The sequence below is a fragment of the Lynx canadensis genome, chromosome C2 (assembly GCF_007474595.2).
Source record: "Lynx canadensis isolate LIC74 chromosome C2, mLynCan4.pri.v2, whole genome shotgun sequence".
Classification (NCBI taxonomy): domain Eukaryota; kingdom Metazoa; phylum Chordata; class Mammalia; order Carnivora; family Felidae; genus Lynx; species Lynx canadensis.
Genome location: NC_044311.2, coordinates 52274645 through 52302624, shown reverse-complemented (window position 1 = coordinate 52302624; position 27980 = coordinate 52274645). Strand labels below are relative to the sequence as shown.

General features: G+C 35.3%; 1 protein-coding gene across 1 annotated transcript in view; it reads right to left on the bottom strand.

Moving 5' to 3' along the window:
• The window catches only part of RSRC1 (arginine and serine rich coiled-coil 1), a 251919-nt gene that overhangs the window by 110715 nt on the left and 113224 nt on the right, over positions 1 to 27980 (bottom strand). The window lies entirely within an intron of this gene.

Genomic DNA, 27980 nt, shown 5'->3' with positions numbered 1-27980 from the left:
AGAGAGGTCCCCTCCCATTAACTTCAGAATATGAAAGGCTAAAGCCATACAAAGTATACAGTTATTGGTTTACTGCTTCATACAAATAGAGCTCTGAAAGTGAAACTAGCCTCTTGGGATAGGTGATGAACCAATGTCTGGACACCTCTCTGTGCTTTGTTAAAATGCAACAACAAGCGCGTCTGAAATGGCTTCAGTGAAGTGCTGGAAGCCTTGCTGGAAGCCTTATTTCGTTGGGTGCTCAGCCATCCTTTCATCAGATCTGTCAGTATCCATCCCTTTTGGTAACCATCAAGAAATATCACCATTAAATTCCCTATAGAAAGGTTATTATATTCAGAAATGGCAAAGTAAATTTTCTGTTATCCACAGAAATAAGAATATCATACTATACTGACTGTGTTTCTAATTATTTTACTGATTCAGTCAATAAATTTTTGGCTAGAGTAATAATATTTTTTGGTATATTAAAAGTGGGCACTTATTCGCTGTTAGTGGTGGGAGGAGGAGGGCAAATTCATACCACCTTCCCAGGATGCAAAATGACCATGTGTGTTAACCTCATAAAAAACAATATTCTTTGACCCAGCAAGTTCACTTCTAGGAATTTATTTTACAGAAATATAAGAAATATGTGCAAAGATATTTATATATATAAATATTTACACATACATGTGCATATATATGTACATGTATCTATACATATACATAAGAATACATATGCACAAGAATATTTATGAGAATATCCATAACTTCAATGATAAATGAAAACAACTTACATGTCCAAAGACACAGGATTATTAAATAGGTTAGTATATATCTATATAATGCAAAGTACACTACTCTTAAAAATGGTGACATAATTGATGGTACAGTAGTACATCTGTTTAATTTTTAAATAAACTAGGAAATATCTACATGTACAATAAAAATTGTATATAACAATCAAAAATGTTTGCACCCCATTTGGGAGACCACTATTGTATACAACAGGCTTTGGCAGTCTAGGCCAGGAGATGACAAACTTTAAGTCCTTAGACTAGCTTGGTCCCACTGCCTACTTTTGTAAATAGAATTTACTGCAACAAAGACATGCCTATTCATTCATTTATTTATTGTCTGTGGCTGCTTTTCACATTACAACAGCAGAGTTGAGTAGTTCTGACAGACACTGTAAGCCCACAAAGCTGAAAATATTCACTATCTGGATCTTCATGGAAAAAAATTTCTGAATCCTGGTCCAGAAAGCTAGCTCACATTTCTCTCCAATGCTTTCCATATATCCTTTCAATTTATTGAATTATATGATATAACCATCTAGACTAAGTGGTTTCCAAACTATCTTTCATGTGTGGCAGGAGAGTAAAAGGATCTCAGTCCATCCACTCACCCCAACCAGCCAGGGAAGGGGGAAAAAAATGGAGAAGGTAAGGGGGAAAGGAAGGAAAGAATAGGAAGTAATGAGGAAGATAAGAATTAAAGAAGGAACAAGAAAAGTTTGAAAGCCACTGATCTATTTTAGGGGTAGAGAAGGGGATGACAAGGAGATCCTTATTTAGCAAATGAGTTGTTTTCAGGAATGGAGTTTGTACCAGAACCCAAGTCTCTTAATAGACAGCATGTATATTATATAGGATATATTCTCAATTATCAATTGGAGGAAGAAAGCAGAAAAATTGTTAGATACTAAAATGGTTTGTGGCCTTCCAAAGCTCAATTCAACTCCAGAATCTTATTCCTTAGTATTTAATTTTGTTAATTTCTCTCTCAATTAAGTTAAATGAAAATTGATTAAATTGATTTTAATTTACTTTTTCTCCTTAGAGAGGCAATAATGGAAAAAAAAAACTTGACAACAATGAGATATAGAAAATATTCCTTAACCTTAACTTCCCGTACACAAAATGTTAAAAGGCTCTTATTTACTAATATGCCCATTTTACCCCATCATTTTTGGTTCCAGGATGCACAAACTACAAATCAATCCTGTTATGGACAGTTTAAAGAGGACACTGTGGGTGGGTACAGAAGAGGGAAGGAAAGTAAAAGGGCAAAAACTAGCAGAGGTTATTGCAGTGAAAATGTATACAGGAAAGTAAACTCAAGACTCGGAACTGTACACACTTAGCATTTGTAAGAAAGAGGATGCTGAGCCACAGGCTTCACCATGAAGTTAGCACCATGGGCAAAAGCCTACATAACCTTACATAACACTAGGAATGAGGCACGTAGATGGAGAAAGACCTAATCAGTAATCTCAAGCATCAAAGCTATTTGTTATCTCTTGAGCTACAGTAGAAACCAATGGATACAAACAACTATTAATACTTCAGGAAAGAGAGATGGGAAGTTTTTAGTATAAAAGGATGAAAATGGCAAACAATGGTTGTGCTAGCTACTAATCTGTTGCCTCAGCCATAAATCTATTATAGAACTCTGCAAATGACATTTTTTTCTTTGCCAGCTAGCTGCCTGTTAGGTTCTCCTAGGAACAGGTACTAAGAGGAAGTTGAAGAGCTCTGGAAAGTGAGACGGGCTTTCCTTGTTTTACTTACTGTTCCTGTCAGGGCTGCCCCAGCAACAACGCTTTAGAGGAAGTAACTCCTTAGTAGAGTTGGTTCCAATATCTATGTTGTTCTCCCCCACTCTCCCACCCACACTCCCAGAACCAGACCCATCACATTCCCTCAGAGGCCATTAGCAGCAGCCAAGCAGCAGCCCTTTCTTAAAGGTCCACCACTTAGCTCTATGGAGCCCCTCCCCCAAGACCCTGAGCGGCTAGTCAAGCAACACCTACTCTTCAGAGGTCTGGGTCCCAGCTATGCCCTTCTCTTGACATCTTCAATCCTGATAATCCAACCTCTTTCTTTTTTTTCTCAATGATGTTGGAAAAAGTATGGAACACTTTACAATTTTGTGTTGACACACAGGGGTCTTGCTAATCTCTGTTGCACAGGGGCCATGCTGATCTCTCTATAGTTCTAATTTTAGTATATGTGCTGCCTAAGCGAGCACCCAGTCTCTTCTCTTTGTTTCCCCTGATTCTTACTATCTCTGTTACCTCAGTGTTCCCCCTTTGGCATCACCCTCCCATACCTAATTAACCAACTCTCCATAAAAAATAACTATTGTGGTCTCATCTTCTGGACTGGTCCTTTACTGAGACAATGGTATTAAGTAGTCCTTATTTTAAATGTAATTAATATTCTCTTTAGGTGTTATTTTTAGCGTTTAATTTTAGTGTATGTAAAAAATATTTTTAAGGACTTAGAATTTTCTTCACAATTCAGTCTCCCTAAATGTTTTGTTGTTGTTGTTGTTTTCCTGTTAGGTGTAAGACATTTTTTTTCTCCAGCAGTTCTTTTGGTCCAATCTGTGAGAAAGCCCCAACAAGTCACTAACGTGTCTGTGATAATACCTTAACCTGTCCTTATATCTTCTAAATGTGTCTTAGCTAGGGGCGTCTGGGAGGTTCAGTTGGTTAAGTGTCTGACTTCAGCTCAAGTCATGATCTTGTGGTCTATAAGTTCAAGCTCCTAGTTAGGCTCTGTGCTGACAGCTTAGAGTCTGGAGCCTGGTTAAGATTCTGTGTCTCCCTCTCTCTCTGCCCTTCTGTTCATGCTTTGTCTCTCAAAAATAAATAAACATTAAAAAATTTTAAAAGGGGGGGGCACATGGGTGGCTCAGTTGGTTGAACATCCGACTCTTGATTTTGGCTCATGTCATGATCCCAAGATCATGGGATTGAGCCCTGTGTCAGGGCTTAATATTCTCTCTTTCTCTCTCTCTCCCTCTCACCCTCTGCCCCACTCCCCTGCTTGCTCTCTCTAAAATAAAACAATGCATCAAATTGTCTAAGTATATAACATGTACTTGACTAAGAAAAGAGTTATTTATACAACTATGTAACTATTAACTTATCAAAATCTCACCTTGCTAGCTATCTTGGGAAAATACACCACTTAACCTCTGGTAGCCTCAGTTTACTCACCTATAAAGAAAACAGGTTGGACTAGGTCTCTATTGTCATAGATCTAACACGACAATCTATAAAATATCTTTTTTGTGCTAAGGCATCAGGAGCTCAGCATCATTATCAAGAGAGACAAAATCTAGTTTTGTAAAGGAAAAAGTAAAGAGGAAGAAAAGAGAATACCAAGATTGATAGTTTAAAAACATAATGTGAAAGTGATTCAAATACATCATGTTAAGGAAGTCTTTATTTTCTTCCTCTAAGTCCAGGAAAAGGAAGAAAATATATCACAGGCAAATTATCTGGTTAAAAATTCAAAAGTTTTTTTTCTCTGTTATCACCATCTTTGAAAACATTTACTCAGTCAGAAAGGATATTTCTTAAATTCTCTTCAAGACAGAAAACATGTCTTCTGTTGTTTTTTCAGTTTTAAGAACTAGGTTAGTTTTTATATTCTTCTCCCAAATTCTCTGATCACCTGCCATACAGTAACTGTATACTTTTATGGCTTATTTATGGAAATAATTATATTTAAAATACCAGTTAAAGGTTCATGGCACAGGCCAGATGATTTATCTTTTAGTAGTTAACTTGCACTTAACTTGCGCTTAACTTAGTGCAACTGGTAGTTTTTGATGCAAGGGAAATTTGGTGAAAACAAATTTCAAATTTTATAATCAATTAGTTACTCCAATGTAAACTGAGGAGGAAAGACTCCATTCTGATTATCTGCTTTATATCTCATCTGCACTGCTACAGTAGCCTTGACAATTTCCCTCTAAACTTTAAAGTTCACCAGTTTTACACAGAAATAAGAAAGGTTTTTACTTTAGAATATGAATTTAGGGGTGACTGGGTGGCTCAGTCGGTTGAGCATCTGGCTTGGGCTCAGGTCATGATCTCACAGTTTATGGGTTTAAGCCCCACATCGGGCTCTGTGCTGACAGGTTAGAGCCTGGAGCCTGCTTCAAATTCTGTGTCTCCCTCTCTCTCTGCTCCTCCCCCACTCATGCTCTCTCTCTCCTTCAAAAATAAATAAAAACATTAAAAAAAAATTTTAAAAACAGTATGAATTTAACATCTACTCTTTAAGATAGGAAATTTTGTAATTTCAAAACTGAAAATATTAGGTCCTAGTACTCCAGAGCTACCATTATTATAAAAACAAATTAGCAGGAGTCTGTATAGTATAATTTAATTAATGTAATACACTACATATTGTTGTAAATGCATAGATGAAAGTATAGAAGCACAATGTTAACAGTGGATAATTCTGAACAGCAAGATGATGTGGCTATATGGAGCAGGACGGAGGAGACTTTTCACTTAATATATTCTAAATTTAAAAAGATTTTTTTTTGCAAAGCATATGCCTATAATAATATTTTAAAGATTCATTTTAAAAAATTAAAGTTATAGAGAACCCACTGAAAAAACCTGAGCTTAAATTAAAGTAACATATTTAATCAGTTAACTTATTTATGCATAAATCTTACTTCAGCACCTTTTATGTGTCAAGGATTGTTTATAAACTCTGGGAATGGAGCAGTGTACAAGGATCCTGCCCTTCTGAAACTGACATTCTGGTGGGAGTACTAACAAGATGATTACACAATAGAATATACACTCTGAAGTATATAAATCGGGTAGAGAGTAATGGAGGGGGGAGATGGTTAATTTACACTGGGTGTTCAGGGAAGGCCTCTTTAAAAAGATTACACTTGAGGGGTGCCTGGGTGGCTCAGTCAGTTGAGCGTCCGACTTAGGCTCAGGTCATGATCTCACAGTTCATGGGTTCGAGTCCCACGTCAGGCTCTGTGCTGACAGCTCGAAGCCTGGAGCCTGCTTTAGATTCTGTGTCTCCCTCTCGCTCTGCCCCTCCCCTGCTTGCACTCTGTCTCTGTGTCTCAAAAAAATAAATAAATAAACATTAAAAAATTTTTTTTAAGATTACACTTGAACTAAGAGCCAAATAATGAGAACGAGAAGCCATACACAAAGATCCTGGAGGAAGCATTTCAGGCAGAAGCACAGCGATTGCAAAGATGTGGAAGGTGAAAAAAAGTGTGGCTAGAGCATAATGAGCAATAGGAGATAAGCTGGAGTACGTGAGCTTGTGGAACTTTGGTTTCACGGTAAGATTCAGCAAGAACTGAAGCGCTTTAGGCAGAGAGGTGAAGGAGGATGACTAACGTTTTACGAGATCTCTCTGGCTGCTGTGTGGATCGTGGTTTGAAAGGAGGGCAAGAGTGAAAGTAAGAAGCCCAACTAAGAAGCTATACCTCAGGTGGAAAATTATATTGGCCTCCTCCGTATCAGTGGAGATATCCCTCTGTTCACGTATCAGTGGAGATAAATAAAATAAAAAAGAAAAGAAAGAATAGTTACATTTTAATCAATTTTGAAGACTGTGTGAAAAAATTTTTTTTTCCTTGTTCTATAGGTGTCTACGTAATATCCTCAATTTTGCCTTTTAGGACACAAAACCTAAAATATTGACTAGCTGGCTCTTTATAGAAAAAGTTTATTGAACCCTGACCTAGAAGAAAGAGTACAAAAACTGGAAAACGATGGACCAAGTTACTGAGCCTTGAGGTATTTCAAACTTTAGAGAAGGAGCCAGCAAATGAATGGCTCTGAGATAGAATTGCAGCAGATGAAGGCAGAAAGATATTTCAATAAATAAGTAAATAAATAAATAAATAAATAAATAAATAAATAAATAAGAGAGAGAGAAAGAGAGAGAGAGAGAGAGAGAGAGAGAGAGAGAAGAAAGAAGGGGGCGCAGGAGAAGAAGATTAAAGGCAGAGTGATCATCTGTGCTGAATGTTACTGAGGTAACCTGTAAGATGACATGAGAAAAGTATCTACTCGATTTGGCAAAATAGAAATCACTTGACAAGAGCAGTTTCAGTGTAGTGGTGAAAACATAAACTGAATGTGTGGAAAAGGGATTAGGTGATGAAGAAGTGGAAAAAGAAAATCAACTGAAACTGCTAAAATGGGGAGAAGAGGAATGGTATAACACTGAGAAGAGGGGTCGAGAAAGGGCTAAGATAGTTTATCTTGTTTTGGTTTTGTAAATTTTTAAGAATCATCTAGTAGAGGAAGGAACTGATCCTGGAAGGAGTACAATTAGAAGAATATGACTTAGAGAACAAATGATAGAGAAACAAGCATACTTCTTCCATTTTCACAGGAAAGGATGAAACTTATTTGGTTAAAAAAGGACGTGAAGACAGAAAGAAGGTGATGGATAATGAACAGTGGTGTGTTTGATGGTCTCAATAAGGTCAAGCGTTTTTATCACGGGTATTAAAGTAACTGACTTGGAAATCTAGAAGGTGGTAGACAGAGAAAGGAATATATGCTAATGAGATTTGATGGATGGGGGGGATGTTGATAATGATGACAAGCTTGGTAACTTATTAAGATGTGACTACAAGATGGTAGAGTATGTGACTACTGATCTCAGGATTGTGAGTTTGAGTCCCACATTGGGTGTAGATTACTTTAAAAAAAAAAGCGTATAAGATGTGACTGTAGGAGTACACACCTTAGAAAGTAAAGAAACAAAGATAATTACAAGTGAGAAAATGGAAGCTAAATGAGAAGTAATGCTATCATTATTAGCAAATGCCTGGATATTCCCCCACTAATATGTGTTGGTCAGAATGTTTTACATAATGTACACAGTACACTGTATGCGAGTGAGAGTATTACAACTGCTCTTAAAATGTCAAATTTAGAATGTTCCTCTTAATAATATTAATCTAACCACATACCCAAACTTTACCAGTCCACTAAAATAGCAATGGCTTTCAGAGATTTCATGGATACATTCAGCAACATAATAATACTATCTTAGGCAATACAATAGTTTGATTTACTATGAACAACTAGACTTACTGTAGTGATCATTTTGCAGTGTAGACAAATATCAAATCATTACGCTATAAACCTAAAACTAATATAATGTTATATGTCAATTATACCTCAACTTAAAAAGCAATAGTAAAAATAGTTTTTCAAAACTATTTGTACAAAGCATACCTAAAACAAAATTGTTGGAAGTAAAAGATGGATAAATTGGGTTTGTTATACCAATCTTTGTTTTATAGGTCTTAATATTTCTATGATAAAAAGTTTACAGAAAAACTAAGTGTTGAGAGTGTGGATTGGCAACCACAGCCTCAGAATCTATATTTTTGGTAAGAAGTGGGCTCCTCTGTTTTGAAAAACTGGCATGTTGAGCTCTATAAATTGCCCAAGGCAAAGCGATAAGCATAGGAAAGGCATCCACTTTATGAAACCTTTGTCCTGGAATAGACCCTATGAATCTTTCAAAACAAAGGAGTGCAAGTTTGCTGTTCAGGATAATACACTGAACATAAAAGATTACTAATGACTTATGAACTCCTAACGTAGTATGAATCATGCCAGCAACACTAGGATATTGGTTTCAACAAATAGCCTATTTTATTTTATAAACTTCACCAGAATATTATCAACAGCAGTATTAGAAAATGGAAAGCTAATAAAATTAGGAGACGGCATCAGCATACTGCACACTGTGTTTCTCATCACTCTAATGCAGAATCTAATGGATGAGAGATCCATCTTTTAACTTAAAAAAAAAAAAAGCAGCTGGTAAACCTAGAAAAATAGACTTCCATTTGACAAAGTTATTAGAGAATATTTTGCTACCTAAATTCAATAAACTGCATTAGTGGAACCAGTTTCTTTTATAAAGAAAAAAGAGAGGCAGCATACTTTCTTCTTGTGTTTTATTATAGTTCAAAAGCCTGATTATATGAACGGTTTCTTGTTTTCCTTTGGCGATATCTGAAGTAGAATACGACTGAAAGATTAGAGGATTATAAATATTCTCTTTCCATAAAGATGTTTTCCTAAGTCTATAACAGAGGATATTATAAATACTGGATAATATCAAACTTTCAGAAATCAATGCTTTTCACAAACACTGGGTTGCCTACCTGCGAAACAGAGCTTTTAATATCTAACCCTGATTTTATTTGATATCATGACCAAGTATTTTTCTGAAAAGTAAATGGTTATTAGCCATTTCTACTATAGTTCCATAACAGCAAAGGCAGAATCCATGTTTAGGTGATTACTTTATGTTTTGATTCAGTTATCTGCAGGGTGTCTGCATGGTACTCTAACTATTTAAAGCCAGCAAAAAAGATTACAGCTCACACTAACTGGATTTTCACAGCTCCCTATCATTCGGCTTGAATTCCTCATGGGCAGATTAAAAGGGCCAAGCCAAACAATAGTCTTTTTACAAGGTGGTTATTGAAAAAAGAAAAAAAAAAAAAAGACGAAGAAGAAGAAGAAAAGAGAAGAAAAAGTATATTTTATGGTCAAAACAACAAAATTATTTATGGAAGCAGCCACATAAAAATAAAGTTAAATGTATAATAGAGGTAAAATTCTGGATGTTGTCATATAATGAATCCAAATCAAGAAATTAATAGCATATGAAAGAACAGTAGTTTTTACTACAAAATCTATAACATCAGTAATACGGTTTTACAGTTCAAAGATGGCTAGTTATGACATCAAAGAGCAGAGTTAAAAGTACCTCAATGATCCCCTAGTCTAACTTACTATTATAGTATAGATAGACTGAGGCCCAGAGAACTCAACATGGCATCCTGAAGTCAACTACTAGCAGATTATCAAAATAACCATGTAAGTATTTTGTGTTCTTTTCCACTTTGACTTAACTGCCCTCTCATTCTTTACCTTCACTCACTTCAAATGATCAAATGACTTCCCACTCTGTGATTAGCCTTTCTGAGTGAACCCTGGATACAAAGCCTACCTTATGTATTATCTCCTCTAATCCTCATGCAATCCAGGGAGGTAGTTATGTATATCATGGCCATTTTACAGATAAAAAAAACCTAAGACAGAGAGATTAAGTGACTTGCCCAGGATAGCTAGTAAATGGAAGAGTTGGATTTAAAATCAAGTCTACAAAACTCTAGTGTATGAGCTATTAATCACTGTGCTACACTTAGCTTCTCTATGAGCTTCTTGTTCTCATTTCAATGACAAGCCCCATTCATTGGTTTACACTCTTCTTTCCATGCACCATTCATTCCCACAACTCATCCAAACACTACCTTTAGTGTTTCCACACTATTGTTTAGTAGTAAATAACTGGTTAGTTTCTGATTCCAAGTCAGATCACACCCAATTGGATAACATTCTTTACTTACTCTTTACTTATCTCATTCTCTACTGCCACTACCTTAACTAAAGCTTCATCGTTGCTCTCTTAGATAAAACTTGTAAATTGTCTCTCAGCCTTCAATCCATTCTCCTTAGTGCTGCTTCTCAGATTTAATATCATTCAAGTCAAAACTCCTTTGGTACCTCCTCTTATAACCTCTGCTTAAATTTATTTTAGTCACAATGATCTCAAAAGGAAAAATAAGTTTAAATGTATATATTTATATTTGCTTAAAAGTTTCTTAAAGAAATTCTAGAAGAATGTGTAAGAAACTCGTAAATGTGGTAACCTGAATTTCTGGGGTGGAAGTAGGGATAGTAAGTAAAAGGATGAATGGGGCCAAGGTAGAAGAGAGAGTCTTTACTGTATGTGTGTATACCTTTATATAATGTTTAATTTTGAACTATATAAGCATATTACCTATTAAGAAAAAAAGAGTAGGGGCGCCTGGGTGGCGCAGTCGGTTAAGTGTCCTACTTCAGCCAGGTCACGATCTCGCGGTCCGTGAGTTCGAGCCCCGCGTCGGGCTCTGGGCTGATGGCTCAGAGCCTGGAGCCTGTTTCTGATTCTGTGTCTGCCTCTGTCTCTGCCCCTCGCCCGTTCATGCTCTGTCTCTCTCTGTCCCAGAAATGGATAAATGTTGAAAAAAAAAATTTTAAAAAAAGAAAAAAAGAGTAAAGGGGAGGTAAGGAAGGGGAAGCAAAAGAAAGGAAAAAGAATAAAGCTAAGTGTCACCCTCTTGTTTCCAGAAAGCACCTTCTGCATTTTGTCTGACATAAAATGGTAATTTCACGCAAAAAAAAAGGGAATAAAAATAATTTCATAAACACTCTATGATCCCTCCTGCTTCAGTCCTTTTCTTTTTCCCTCTCTTTCTTACTTTTTCTTTCCATGTTCTTTTCTTCCAGATGGCTTAGGTATCGACACCTTTAGAAAATCTTCCTCGACTGACACATTTTGGGTTAAGTAGCCCTCTGATATACTCCCCTAGTATAGTGGGCATCTCTCTGTCACAACATTCACACTGCATTATTACCTATTTATGTGTCCAACTGCCAAACGAGATGAAAGTTTCTTGAAGTCAAAGGCCATGCCTTATTCATCTTTGCAATCTCCAATAACCATAATAGTGCCAGACACACTTTAACAGTCCCCAAAGCAATCCATGGCACAAGGCATTTATCTTTGCTATGGCCCAGGCAGTCATTGTAATTTAATCTTTCCATACAGGAAACATTGGTTTGGTCACAACAGCCTCCCCTTTACAGGTCTCTACAGTTATCAAATTCCAAGTGAAATACCCAAAGAGTTAAAGATAAACAGGAAATGAAAACCCAACACTCCAGGCCAGAACTCTCCTTAGCTCAGCACCTACATATTCTCTTGCCTACTTTATTTCTCCTCTTGAATGCTCAAAGCAAACTTATGATCTTCTGTCATACCCTTGTCTCTTCCAGGATAACTGTGCATAAGTTAAAAAATACACACACACACACACACACACACACACACACACCCACGCGCATTACCATCACTCCAGTTGATACAACTCAGAAAACTACTGGTTATCCTTAGTATCTTCATCTATTTTACCAAGTCAAATCCATCATTAAATACATAAATATGTCTCAAATCGATCAACCTCTCTATCTCCAATGCCAAATCTCTGGTTCAAGCTACTATTACATCTTTCCTAGACTACTGTGCTACTAATCTGGTTTCTCTGCATCCACTCTTATCCTCTGCAATCTGTTTTCCACACTGCAGCTGGAGTGATCTTTTCAAAACACTAATCTGATCATGTCACCAATCAGATTAAAACACTTCAAAGGCATCCTGTTATTCTTAAGATAGAGCCCAAAATCCTTAACCAGGTGTACAAGGCCCTACAGAGTCTAGCTCCTATCTGCTTCTCTGGCCCCAACTCATACTGTGTTCCCCCCTCCTCTCCATTCTAGCTACTCTGACCATATTTTAGTCCCTGTTCCTATCAGTCTCTCTGTCATCTAGGGACCTTTTTTGATGATGTTTCCTCTTTCTATAATGTTCTTCTTCCTTCTTTCACTGATTTCTATTCATCTTTATTTCTTCAGGAAGTTTGTCTGACTGTTGTAAATCAAATTCCCACCCCCTTAATATGCTATGTAAAGCACTATGCATATCTCATCTATGATAGTTACCACCATTGAAAGTTTATTTATTTATGTGATTTCATAAGTGCTATTTTCCTTCACTAGACCATAAACTCCATGGATTCAGGAACCTTAACAGTTATCAATCACAACTGGATCTCCAAAAAACAACTCATTGCCAGACATAGTAGATACTTCATAAATATTTGCTAAACTAGTGACAGAAAGGAAGCAGGGCATCTCTTAGGTAGTAACACCTAGGCTATATTCAGTCACCAATGTCCCTGCATGTGGAAAAGGTAGAGAGTCCAAATCAGACTAATTTATTTAATGTGAAGAGCCTAATCATCAAAATTTAAAGTTTATCCTGAGACCTCTCTCCTTCCTCTTCACTCCCAGAATATTATACTCTTCTTCATTCAGGACTGGTAAACTAATCTTCCATCACAAAAAGATTTCAGAGACCATTTAATTTATCCCTCTCATTTTACAGGTAAAGAATATAATCCCAGAAATGTTAAGTGACCAACCCAAAGTCATATGCAAATTTGAAGAGCCAGGACAAGAGCCCACACTTACCAGTGTATTATAATATCCACTGTATCAACTAAGATGAAACATCATGGATTTTTTCAGAGAAAAGAAGTACTCATTACTAATTTATAATCTAGTAACCCTGTAGGTATATACAAGTCTGTCTAATGACATGCTCGAATTCTGGGTTGAGAAAATGTGGTAACCTTTATCTCCAAAGAACCATGTAAAAATTGTATACTCAGTAACTGTATAGTTCTTATCTATGGGATGAATGATCTGAAAGCAGTTACTTGGACGTCATCAAAAGCATAACCCCATGGAAATATTTTTAATTGTTATATCACTTTTTTAAATTGATGTGGAAAAACTCTGGGTGGGTTCATGAGATTAGTTTTAGATGTGCTGGATTTAAGGTTCTGGACCTGTCCAACATGTACTTATACATATGTATCTGAAGTTTCAAGAAGAGCTCTAGCCTACTAAAGAGTTAGATAATTGGTTCAAGGACAAGACAACATTAAGCCAGATGCCAGTCTTCAGTGAAAGAGGAATACTATCTAGGAAATATTTGGCATCAAAAGAAAGGTAAAGAATGCTTCATGATAAATGGCACAAGCCTCACAGAAATATATTTTAATTTACTCTATTTGAACTAATGGGTGAAAGAACAATTATTTGGAAGGGAGAATACAAAGTACAAAAGATAACAAACTGATCTCCTCACACTGAGGTATATCAGAAGTAATAAAATAAGATGAAAACTCAGATTCTAATTATGGCAGACTAAACAAATCCAGATCAACCCTTTCTCTGAGAAATACTACAATGGATAGAAATTTTTAAAAATATTTATGGCTTCTTTGATGGCATTTAAGAGTTAGCAACTCAATGGCTGAGAATAAATTATGATAATCCCAGATTGCCCTCAAAAGCAATAGAAATGGACCCATTTGGAACCACACATAATTAAGTCATAACTTATAAAATAGTTAAGTTTAGTAAGTTAAATGTGCCAAATAAAAGAGAGTAACTGTCAGAATGAATTTTTTAAAAATCCATACAGGCCTGCCTCAAGAAACAAGAAAAATCTCAACTAAACAATCTAACCACATCTAAAGGAACTAGAAAAAGACATACAAAATAAGTAGAAGGAAAGAAATAATAAAGATCAAATTGGAAATAAATGAGATAGAGACTAAAAAGACAATAGAAAAGATCAATGAAACTAAGAGCAAAATCAAAAAACCACTACCAATACTAAGAAAAAAAAGAGAGCACAAATAAATAGAACCAGAATTGAAAAAGAAGTTACAACTGATACCTAGGAAATACAAAAACTCATGAGATTATTACAAACAATTACATACCAATGAAATGGAAAGTCTAGAAGAAATGGATAAACTCCCAGAAAAACACATTCTTCTAAGACTGACTCATGAAGAAATAAAAAATAAGAACAGGCTGATTACTAGTAAAAAGACTGAATGTTTAATCAAAATACTTCCAACAGCAAAAGTTCAGGACAAGACAAATTCACAGGTAAATTCTACTAAACATTCAAAAAATTTTAACACCTATCCTTCTCAAACTTTTCCAAAAAATTGAAGAGGAGGGAATATTTCTAAACTCATTCTGTAAGGCTAACATTAATGTGATACCAAAGACACCACAAGAAAGAAAATTACAGGCCAATCCCTGATGAACATAGATGCAAAAATCATCAACAAAATATTAGCAAATTCAATTAAAAAATACATTAAAAGGATCATACACCTTGATCAAGTGGAATTTATTCCAGAAATGCAAGGATGGTTCAACATCTGCAAATCACTGTTATACAAATATATTGATAAAATTAAAGATAAGATCACCTGATCATCTCAACAGTTGTGGAAATAGCATTTGACACAATTCAACATCCATTTCTGATAAAAATGCCCAACAAAGTGGGTAGACATAGAACATACTACTACAACTTATGAAGGTCATATATGATAACCCCACAGCTAACATCCCATTCAATGGAGAAATGCTGAAAACTTGTCCTTTATGGTTAGGAACAAGATCAGGATGCCCCTTATTCAATATGGTGCTGGAAATCCTAGCAATTAGGCAGGAAAAAGAAATAAATAGCATCCAAATTGGAAGGGAAGTAAAACTGTCATTGTTTCTAAACAACACGATGTAAAAAAACTTTAAGGACTCCACCAAAAAGCTGTTAGAACTAATAAATACTTTAAAGTTGCAGGATACAAAAGTACAAAATCAATATGGAAAAATCTGCTGTGTTTTTATTCACAACATTCACTAACAATGAACTATCACAAAGAGAAATTAAGAAAACAATCTCCTTAACAACTGCATCAAAAACAAAACCTAGTAATAAATTTAACCAAAGAGAAAATGACCTATATACAGAAAACCATAAGACAATAATAAAAAAATTCAAACAAATGGAAAGATATTCTGTGCCTAATGAACTGGAAGAATTAATATTGTTAAAAGGTACATATTACACAAAGTAATGTATAGATTCAATGCAATCCTTATCAAAATTCCAATGACATATTCCACAGAAATAGAACAAACAATCCTAAAATTTGTATGAAATCACAAAAGATCCCAAGAGCCAAATCAATCCTGAGAAAGAAGAACAAAACTGAAGGCATCATGCAACCTGATTTCAAACTATACTACAAAGCTATAGTAATTAAAAGAGTATGGTATTGGCACAAAAAATATAAACATGTATCAGTGGAACAGAATAGAAAGCCCATAAATAAACCCACACATGTTTGGTCAATGAATTTACAACTAAGGAAGCAAGAACAGTCAACGTGGAGAAGACAGTCCCTTCATTAAATGGTACTGGAAAAACTGGACAGTCACATGCAAAACAATGAAACTGGACCACTATCTTATACCACACACTAAAATTAACTCAAAATGAAATAAAGACTTGAACATAAGACTTAAAATCATAAAATTCCTAGAAGAAAATGTAAATGGTGGTAAACTCTTTGACTTTATCTTTTTGTATTTGACTCAAGAAGCAATGGCAAGAAAAGCAGCAACGAACAAATGGAACTACATATGCACAGCAAAGAAAATCACTGACAAAAATAAAAAGGCAACCTACTGAATGGGAGAAGATACACATATTCAATAAGGGTTTAATATCAAAATATACAAAGAATTCATACAACTCAATAAAAAAAAATCTGATCGGAAAAACTGGCTGGAGATTGAATAGATATTTTTCCAAAGACGACAAACGATGGCCAACATGCACATGAAGAGATGCTCAATTATTGCTCATTATCAGGGAAATGCAAGTCAAAACCACAATGAGCTATCACCTCCCAACTATCAAAATGCCTATTGAACAAGGACAAGAAATAACAAGGGTTGGTGAGGATGTGGATAAAAGGGAATGCTTGTGCAATCCTGGTGAGAATGTAAGATGGTGTAGCCAGTAAACAGTGCAGAGGTTCCTCAAAATATTAAAAATAGAACCACCATAAAATCCAGCAATTTCACATCTGCATATTTTTCACAAGAAAACAAAGACAGTAATTCAAATAGATATATACATCCTATGTTCATTACATCACTTACAATGGCCAACATATGGAGAAAATCTAAATGTCCATTAATGAATAGATAAAACGTGTGTGTCTATGTGTCTGTGTGTGTATATAGTGAATACTACTCAGCTTTAAAAAAGAATGAAATCTTGCCATTTATGACAACATGGGTGGATCTTGGGAATATTATACTAATAACTCAGAGGAAGATAAATATAGAAAGAAATATAAATATAAATATAGATAAATATAGAAAGAAATAATATGATTTCACTTATATCTGGAATCTAAAAAGCAAAATAAACAAACAAAACAAAGCTTATTGATACAGAGAACAGATTGGGTTACCAGAGGGAAGGGAGGTTGGAAATGGGCAAAAAGAGTGAAGATCAAGAGGTACAAACCTCCACTTATAAAATAAGTAAGTCATGGGGATATAATGTACAGCATGGGGATTATAGTCAATAATACCGTCTTGCTGAAGCTAACATAATGTTGTATCTCAATTATACTTACAAAAACAAACAAACAAACCTCGTCAGGACCAGGAAAAAAAAGTTCCATTTCTCTGAAAGAAACTCTTTTCAAAGATAATGACACGAGAATGGCAAAAATAGAAAAAAGACAAGCATCTAAACGCAAACACTGATCAAAAGATATCTGGCTTGGCTGTATTAATATTAGACAATGTTCACTGTATAGCAATAAAATAGCTGCAAACAAAGAGGGACATTATACAATGATGAAAGAGTCAATTCACCAAAAAGATTTAACAATCTTAAATGTATATACACCAACAACAAAAAAAACCCTCAAAAATACACAAGCAAAAACTGAATGGAAAAATAGACAAACCCAAAATTACAGTTCAAGACTTTTCTTCTAAATAACAGCTTTGTAAGTTCACTGTTTTCAAGTGTCCAATTCACTGGTTTATACTGTATTCATGTTGTGTGTTAATCACCTCTACGTTCATCCATGCTGTAGCATTTATTATTAGTACTTTATTCTTTTTATTTTTATTTTTTTTTAATTTTTTTAACGTTTATTTATTTTTGAGACAGAGAGATACAGAGCATGAACAGGGGAGGGGCAGAGAGAGAGGGAGACACAGAATCGGAAGCAGGCTCCAGGCTCTGAGCCGTCAGCCCAGAGCCCGATGCGGGGCTCGAACTCATGGACCGCGAGATCGTGACCTGAGCTGAAGTCGGACGCCTAACCGACTAAGCCACCCAGGCGCCCCAACTTCATTCTTTTTATATTGCCAGATAATATACAATTACAGTTGAGCTTTAAACAACATGGATTTGAACTAATGGGTCCACTTATATAAAGGTATTTTCTTTTAATTCCAGTTCCAGTATGTTACCTGTTAACATAGAGTGTTATATTAGTTTCAGGTATATAATATAGTGATTCAACAATTCCATACATTACTCAGTGCTCATTAAGATATGTGAACTCTTAATTCCCTTTGAATATCTCACCCATTTCCCCACCCCCACCTGCCAGTAACCACCTGTTTGTTGACTATAGTTAAGAGTTTCTTCTTTGGTTTGTCTATTTTTGCCTTTGTTTGTTTTGTTTTTTAAATTCCACATGAATGAAATCATATGGTATTTGTCTTTCTCTGACCTACTTCTCTCACTATTTTATATAAATACCATTATATTTTCCAGCTCTTGCAAAGAATAAAACTCCATTCTTTTTAATGGTTAAATAATATTCCATTGTGTATATATACCACTTCTTTATCTATTCATCTACCGATGGACACTTGGGCTACTTCAATAATTTGGCTATTGTAAATAATGCTACAATTAACACAGGAGTGCATGTATCCTTTTGAGCTAGTGTTTTTATTTTCTTTGGGTAAATACCCAGTAGTGCGATTACTGGATTCCAGGGTTTTTCTATTTTTAATTTTTTGAAGGACCTCTATACTGTCTTCTACAGTGGCTGCACCAGTTTGCATTTCTACCAACAGTCCACAAGATTTCCCTATCTCCACATCCTGTCAACCTATGTTATTTGTGTTTTTTATTTTTTTTAAGTTCATTTATTTATTTTTGAGAGACAGAGAGAGCACACATGCACGAGGGAGGGGCAGAGAGAGAGGGAGAGAGACAGAATCCCAAGCAGGCTCCGCAATGTCAGCACAGAGCCTGATATAGGGCTCAAAATTATGAACCATGAGATCATGACCTGAACTGGAATCAAAAGTCAGACACCTACGTGCCCCCTGTTTTTTATTTTAAACATTCTGACAGATATGAGGTGATATCTCATTGTAGTTTTGATTCATATTTCCCTGATGATCAGTGATGTTGAGCACCTTTTCATGTGTCTGTTGGCGATCTGTGTTATCTTCTTTGGAGGAATGTCCGTTCACGTCATCTGCCCATTTTGTAATTGGGATATTTGTTTTTTTAGTGTTGAGTTGTATAAGTTCTTTATATATTTCAGATACTAATTTTTTAATAGATATGTCACTTGCAAATATCTTCTCCATTCAGTAGATCTGTCTTTTTGTCTTGTTGTTTGTTTCCTTTATTGTGCAGAAGCTTTATTTTGTTGTAATGCCAATAGTTTATTTTTGCTTTCGTTTCCCTTGCCTCAGAAGACACATCAAGAAAGATGTTGTTACATCCAATGTCAGAGAAATTATTGTCTGTGCTCTCTTCTAGGATTTCTATGGTGTCATGTCTCACATTTTGGTCCTTAATCCATTCTGAGTTTATTATTGTGTACGGACCAAGAAAGTGGTCCCGTTAAATTCTTTTGCATATAGCTGTCCAGTTTTCCCAACACCATCTGTTAAAAAGACCTTTTTCCATTGCATACTCTTGCTTCCACTGTCAAAGACTAATAGACCATATAATTGTGGGTTTGTTTATATGCTTTCTACCCTGTTCCATTGATTTATGTGTCTACTTTTGTGTGAGTATCATACTTTTCTGATGACTACAACTTTGTAGTACAGCCTGAAATCTGGGATTGGGATACCTCCAATTTTGTTTCTCATTTTCAAGATTGCTTTGGCTATTCAGGATCTTCTCTGGTTCCATACAAATTTTAGAACTGTTTCTTCTAGTTCTGTGAAAAATGCTGCTGGTATTTTGCGAGGGATTGCATTAAGTCTGTAGATTGCTTTGGGTAGTATGGATGTTTTAACAAAATGTGTTCTTATAATCCAGGAGCATGGAATACCTTTCCATTTCTTTGTGTCATCTTCAATTTCTTTTTTTTTTTTATTATTGTTTTAAATGTTTATTTATTTTTGAGAGAGACAGAGACAGTGCAAGCTGGGGAGGGGCAGAGAGAGAGGGAGACACAGAATCTGAAGCAGGCTCCAGGCTCCAAGCTGTCAGCACCGAGCCCAATGAGGGACTTGAACTCATGAACTGTGAGATCATGAACTGAGCTGAAGTTGGCCGCTTAACCGACTGAGCCACCCAGGAGCCCTTCAATTTCTTTCTTCAGCTTTTATAGTTTCCAAACCACAGGTCTCACCTCCCTGGCTGAGTTTATTCCTAGGAATTTTATTATTTTTGATGCAATTATAAATGGGATTGTTTTCTTAATTTCTCTTTTTGCTATGTCCTTATTAATATATAGAAATGTAATGGATTTCTGTATATTGATTTTGTGTCTATACCTTGATTGTGATGAAAGTTAGATGACTGTATAACTGTCATATGCCTGTCAAAACTCACAGACCTACATATCTAAGAAGTGAATTTTACTGCATGTAAATTATATCTCAATAAATCTGACATAAAGAAAAACCTAATATAGAAAAAAGACATATTTGAAAATTTCTAAAAACAGTTATCAATGGTAAATATTTAAGTCAGATATTGCTTCAACTTCTGAAGCACACATCTTGTGATATAACTTCAGTGTAATTTCTTGGGCTTAGGTTAAGCCATGATAATTTTTCAAATTAACTTTGCAGATGCAAATTTACTGGACCTAACACTACTGATTGATGGATGACATTTAAAGATCTTCATTTAAAGAATAAATAATCAAATAATTACTTATCAATTTGAGTGATTGTGTATGTGTGTTTACACAAAAGCACTACTCTTATTTGTCTAGACAGCTTTGAAAGATGAAAACATTGTTCTTCTACTCGTATCTTTCATTCTTTTGGTTGAATGGATTTAACTTCTAAGTAGTCACAATGTAAGTTGTAACTCGGCCTTATTCCAAATACACATTACTTCTCAAAATTCAATATCTAACAGTTTCTTTTTCTAATGTAGAATGACCTCCTTTATCTTTCTCAAGAAAAAGAAGCTAAGACTCCAACATTACAACCAAACTGATTTCATGATCTACTTCCAGGTGGCCTGCCACAGGCTGGGATATCCACAGGGGCTAAAGGCTGCAATTTCAAAATCTCCTACAACAATTCAGAAAGAATTAAAACAGCAGCCTTCATTGTTATATTTCCCTAACTGCGCTTGCTGTGTTAGTGATCATCACATATGTAACAGCATTTAAAAAGTGCTTTGTGTTTATACCCACAAGGTCCAATCTCTGAGATTCATTCCAATCTTTCTGTAGTTATATGCAATCTCAAAAACCAAGGACAATATCCTTAGCACTAAATGAAAACATTAACCCCAATGACACCATCTGGAGTTTTTATTTTGGTATATACCTTCAATGTCTTGAAATCTAAGCCATGTTAACAACACTTACGTGAATGGAATGTATTACAACTTACTCTGCTTTAGTGGAAAAGGGCACCCCATAACTACATCATCCAAAAAGACATATGTTATTCCTATCATCTAACTATACATACTCCACTTACTAGGATATTAAGAACAGTTAAGCCAGCCTTTTAAAAATTGTCCTAAAATATCACATTAGGATATAAAAATAAATCATCATGCACATATCTATTTCCCAATCTTTGCTGTTTAATCAAAGGAAGTTAAACTTCTGCTGACCAATACTTATCTAATATGTCAAGCATATATTATGACTTCTACCAATCTGTTCTATTTTGGAGATGCCACTCCAATGCTCACTAGACTGGGAAGAAAGCCTATGAGAATTGAATAAACTAGATTTAAAAAATATACATATTGAACAGATTGCTTCTATTTGGATTACTATCATTCATATCTGGGATACTCAAGGTGCTTTACAATGAGGTATAAATTAGAACTACAATGAGTACTTACAATCAACAGCATAGCTTTTAGGAGAACTGCTTGTTTTTAGGAAGAAAAGACTTGGATAAAACTCCAAGTTTATTCCCTCTGCATTTCTCTAACAATAGTGCAGATTTTTTAGCTTACAAAGCCATACATAGCCAAACTGAAGGCAAATACCAAAGCCTTCAGTAAAAGATCTCTATGGAATTGTATACTTAAGTCTAGTCATTTGCCCTATAACCATGTACCAAATCAACAGGGTAGATGATACCAATTAAGACCCTGAAATAAATTAGATGAGGCATGAAGAGTCATCAATGAAAAATGGAATTTTAATCAGTATTCAAAATATAAATTCTAGAAGTGACATTCAGTTTTTTAAGCAACTGATGCTAAATGTTATTACCATAATATGACTGATAACATTTAAAGTACAGAAAAAGATAATGGAAGTTATGTACACTTGGTAAAAAATGTTGCCTGAAGACTTTAATGGAGGTGATGTATATATGTATGGGTACACACGCACAATTAGACCAGGCATGGAGTATTTTCTTATTTTTATGATATCAAAAATTAAATTTTATCATTTTTAAATGCTTAAAAGCTAGATTTACTACCTAGAAACAACATCTAAAACCATCTCTACAAATATTTCCATACTTACTATGATCCAAGTAAATACAGTGTTGAATAAGACAGACAAAGATACATACACTCTGGCAATTTACAAAACTTTTAATTACAAAATTAAAAGCTCTTTATTCAGATTAGGTATAGACTATGAGTGCTAACTGCAGGGCTATTCTGCCCCTCATGAGAAGCAGAGAATACTTAATGAAGGAACTGACATCTAAAGTGAGCCCAAAAAAATTGAATGGAACTGGCAAAAGACATGGAGGGAAAAAAAGAGGAAAAAAGAGAAAGGCTGAGAAAATAGCCTTTCAAAAGACATATAAGTAAGAAAAAAGTGGTAACTGAGAAACCAGTAATCATAAGTATCAATAAGTAAGTTTGTGTTGTTAATAAAACATACCATTTATTGAGATCCTACTCTATAGTACCAGCCTTCTTAACACCCACTGCTTCTAATATTTACAGCTTTTCATGATCATAATCCTCGTTTTACGGAAGAATAAATTTAAGGCTTAAAGGGAATAACTTGCCTCATCAGGGAAAAAACTTTAAATGACTTGAGATGGTTAAAAATTACTTGGTATCTTGTCCAGGGTGCCTTTCTGAGTTATCTCTGCCTTTCTGCTTTTCTTTGTCTATTTTTATTTATTTATTTTATTTATTTTTATTTTTTTTAATGTTTATTTATTTTTGAGACACAGAGAGAGACAGAACATGAGTGGGGAAGGAGCAGAGAGAAGGAGACACAGAATCTGAGGCAGGCTCCAGGCTCCAAGCTGTCAGCACAGAGCCCAACGCGGGACTCGAACTCACGAACCATGAGATCATGACCTGAGCTGAAGTAGGCGTTTAACCGACAGAGCCACCCAGGCGCCCCTTCTTTGTCTATTTTTAAATTTCAGAAATTACAGGTAATTGATAGCAATGCAAATGATTATTTTCCAGAGACATGCAAATAAATTTTGTCCAGTGGAGTCATGACTGATTTCCATCCTGCATGTGAAGATTTTGAAGATTTTTTTTTTAGGTTTATTTATTTTAGAGAGCGAGAGAGAGAGAGAGAGAGAGAGCGAGCATGTGTGCACATGAAGCGGTGAAGGGCAGAGAGAGAGAATCCCAAGCAGGCTCTGCACTATCAGCACGGCACTGTCACCACAGGGCTCTATGTAGGGCTCGGCCTAGGGCTCAAACTCATGAACGATGAGATCGTGATCTGAGCTGAAATCAAGAGCTGGATGCTCAACCAACTGATCAACACAGGCACCCCCACCCAGCATATGGAAAAAGCCAGTTTTGACTCTATGAAACAATTTTGTGTCCCATATTCCTGGTGGCATAAATATGTGTCTGCTCTCTGCACTCTCCTTGAAACTAATGTCACGTTTTTATGGTTCCCTCATTAATTAATGAGTTGCAGAATACCTCCAGCATATGTTTACAAATATTTTTATAAGTCATGATTTTACCTTTTTAAAAAATTATTCTTTAATATCTTCAAAGCACAGAGTCAGAATTTGAAGTTGGCATGGATTCTATATGGTTCCAAAGGCAAAGTTCCTTCCATTACACACAACTCACTACTTTCCTCCTTTTATTCTTGAATATTTATGCTAACACAAATTTTTCTAATACCTCTTATAAGGGTCTCACCAAATTTTTTATAGCTCATGTGCTGAAACATACTAAAAAGTCCAGCGTGAGGCTACTTTCAGTCTCTCACTTCTTCGCATAACTGTAATTCCTGAGTCTCCCGTGGAATGAAAAAGGAAAATAAAAATACCTCTCTCATTCCAAGGCTTTTCACAGCTAGGCAATCACAAAAAGAAAGAATGAACCTACAATTCATGCCATTTAATGCTCTATCAGGCATAATTCAAGTCGAATCCCATTGGGCAAACTCTGGGATAATTAAAATGTACTGATATAATGAATAAGAGAAAGGTGGTGACTTGGGGGAGAACTTCTAAAACCCTTGCCTCCTGCTTTTGCTGATTATTCTTTTTGTTATGTCAGATTCCCTTTCTTGACCTCGTCTTTTTGAAAAAATTACAGATTGTTTCTGTTGAACAAAACTAATACCTAGTGGCAAACCTACACAATAGAAATTGGGTGGTAAGTTTTATTGCTGTAAAAAACACCCAACAACATAAAGGGCCACTGTTAAGGTATTCATTCAGTTCACAAGGAAATTATAAAAAAATTAATTTAAAAGGGAAGAAAAATCCAGTGCACACATTTATATAAAAATGTACTTGTTTACTTGCTTAACAAAATTGACAGTACGAAGCTTCCTTTGCATGTTACAATGACATGTGTTAAAGGTATACGCTTCTTTCGAACCAAACATTTACCCTTCGCCACTGGTGAAAGGCAACAAGATCTCTTTACAAAGTCTCGTCTTTTTCAATAAATTTTGCATGAAAACATGTTATACTGGCACAAAGTTGCCTGCTGTCACATTCGAAGTGTGATAAATGTTTAATGAAAACAACACCACACAGCTTGGTGTCAGACAACAGCTATCACACAGCCCTGCTTTGATCCAAACAGACACTTAAAAGGAGTTCTAAGCACGCTCTGCACCACAGAACTCTATAACCTATATGCAAATAGGGGTAAATTAGCATAAATGACTTCCTGCTGCATAAAGAAATAAGAGGTAAGGAAAAATATGACAGCCTCTAAGAGTATGTAACTGCTGTCAAAACTCAGAGTCCAGCATTCCCAAATCACTTCCAACATCTTCTGCCAAGCAGTAGGTAGGAAAAATCTCATCAACAGAAACTTAGTACATGAAACTCTACAACTGAAGACTCTGGAACATTGCCAGGTCAAAGCCATAACCAACGTATATCTATAAAGTGTGATTACTATGTAATACTAGATTTCTTAGATACACTGCTTGCAATACTTCTAGCTTTTTAAATATTGTTATCCCCATTTTACAGAAGAATAAATTAAGGCTCAAAATACCTTGTTCTATAAGGAAAAAAATATAAATGATTTAAAATGAGTAAAAATTATTATTTCTGCAAGCTAATTTAACTTTCCCAGAATCTAATTTTTTTTTTTTCAACGTTTATTTATTTTTGGGACAGAGAGAGACAGAGCATGAACGGGCGAGGGGCAGAGAGAGAGGGAGACACAGAATCGGAAACAGGCTCCGGGCTCTGAGCCATCAGCCCAGAGCCTGACGCGGGGCTCGAACTCCCGGACCGCGAGATCGTGACCTGGCTGAAGTCGGACGCTTAACCGACTGCGCCACCCAGGCGCCCCTAACTTTCCCAGAATCTAAATACCTTACCATTCTTTTAAATGTATGGGGTGTGTGTGTGTGTGTGTGTGTGTGTGTGTGTGTAATTCAGAATACATGTTCAAAGACAGTAATTTCTATGAACAAAAAGTATATGTTGCTTCTGTTGGTATGCTTTCTGTACTTCTAGTCTATAAAGACATACCAGAAATAGTTTCAATACAAGCAATGTAAATTGCATAGTAAACTTTTTAATGAAAGATTTTATAAATAGGTAACATACAAGCTATATTTGAAGCCTGATTTCACTGCTGTCCCAGTGGCTTCTAATCTATTTTCAGAGAGATTTAAAGACAATTGATTTAGTGGGAGTCACTCTTCAATATAAGAAATTCTATTTAAACATATTCCCCTTCCATTACCCACCAAAAAGAACATTTCAGTTGTTCAGGTATGGCTTTGTATGCTTGGATCAGGAAATACTTACCTCTCTTTAAAAGCACAAAGCTTCATAAAGTTATATAAAGAAAGAAAAGAAAAAAAGTATAAACTCAAATGTTGGAGCAAAATATTCCAGAAGTTTTGATGGGCACATTTCTGAGACCATCCATTCATCCATCCACAGAAAAGGCAATAAGAGGATAACTGAAAACCTTTCATGGTATCACATCGTAAAGGAGAATACATTCAGGAATACCTAATCAGGTTACTGATGAATCCCAGATTACTCAAATTAAGAAAGCACTTTACTAGGCATAAATCCTGATGAAAAATAGACTTAAATCCAATCCATCCAAATCCTACTCTTAAGGATAGCATTAGGATTTAAAATATATAGGAGAATGTCACTGGTGGTAGTGACATACTTATTCACAACAAATTTTTCACAGAAGTCTATAAAAGCCAACTATACTTTATGGAGTTTGATCAAAATGTTGCTAAAAGACGCACAATATGAATCCACAGAAGACTCAGATGGGGTGTATGATGTTCACAATCATCAGATCAAGCTGTAATTATGATATGCCATAATAAGTTTCGTATTTCTGATTTTTGACTCGCAGTAATAGTGTGCTTAACAAAATAATGTTAAGTGTCCAATTTCAACTCAATAACTATTATCAATAAAATTTGTTTTCATATTGCAAAGACATGTCTCCATAAAGTAAATACAAATATCTAATGATATGATAAATACTTTAAGTTTTAAAAATTTGGGACAAAAGCTAATAATAATAAGAAAAAGCTATATCAATGTTTAAAGATAAAATATTCTTAAAAACTGAATTTTATAAATGTAAAACATTAAAAATTAACATCATTAAACCTTTTCGAAAAAATCTAAGACAAGGCTCAGTTGGTGTCTTTCTTAAATTAGTCTTTCACATAATATTATAAGGAAAAACACCTTTTAGTCCCTATAAACTCCCGAAACCCTCCCAGCTTTTATTCAGCCTTCCTTATTCAGTAGATTAATAAAATGAATAGATCCATTTACAACAGTATAAGATATAGTCATTCAAATGTCCTAGGAATTCCAAGAACTATATTTAATTCACTGCTATATTTACAAAATTTTTAGAATTATCTAATTCAGTATCTTTTTCCTCAAAAGTTTAATAAAAGACCTCTTCCTTATTATTAGGCTCATTAATTCCTTCTTGAGCATTCCTTTCTCTCCTACTTTTATTTTTCCCAATTAAAAAAATTATAAAATCATAAAATCCTTTACCATTATTGTTCTTACTCTTCTTACTTTGTACTCTATAAGCATATGCTCTATGTTGTATCGGTTTTCGTATAAAACTGATATTTTCAGGGGCGCCTGGGTGGCGCAGTCGGTTAAGCGTCCGACTTCAGCCAGGTCACGATCTCGCGGTCCGGGAGTTCGAGCCCCTCGTGGGGCTCTGGGCTGATGGCTCAGAGCCTAGAGCCTGTTTCCGATTCTGTGTCTCCCTCTCTCTCTGCCCCTCCCCCGTTCATGCTCTGTCTCTCTCTGTCCCAAAAATAAATAAACGTTAAAACTGATATTTTCAAACTGGATTGATAAAAAGAAAGATTGTTATGCATAAAGAAGCAGAAGTATGCAAGTTATTTTCTCTTATGTGAAGAAGCAGCTAGGTTATTTAGTATACTCTAAATATGTGTCACTGGTTGCACAACCACAACGAATATAGAAGTCCTAATTATATGGTTTGTGAATTTTTTTCCTTTCTCTCCACCTAGGTTGTGTGTGTGTGTGTGTGTGTGTGTGTGTGTGTGTGTGCATGAGCGTGTGTGAAATCATTTGGCAAGAGACAGGTAACAAAATAACCACAGAAATAAATTTAATTAAGGGCTAGAAATTTTGCGTGTTTATTAAATATAATTAAATGTAATTCAAATAAATAGATGAAATGTTCTATTGTGGGAAAATAAGT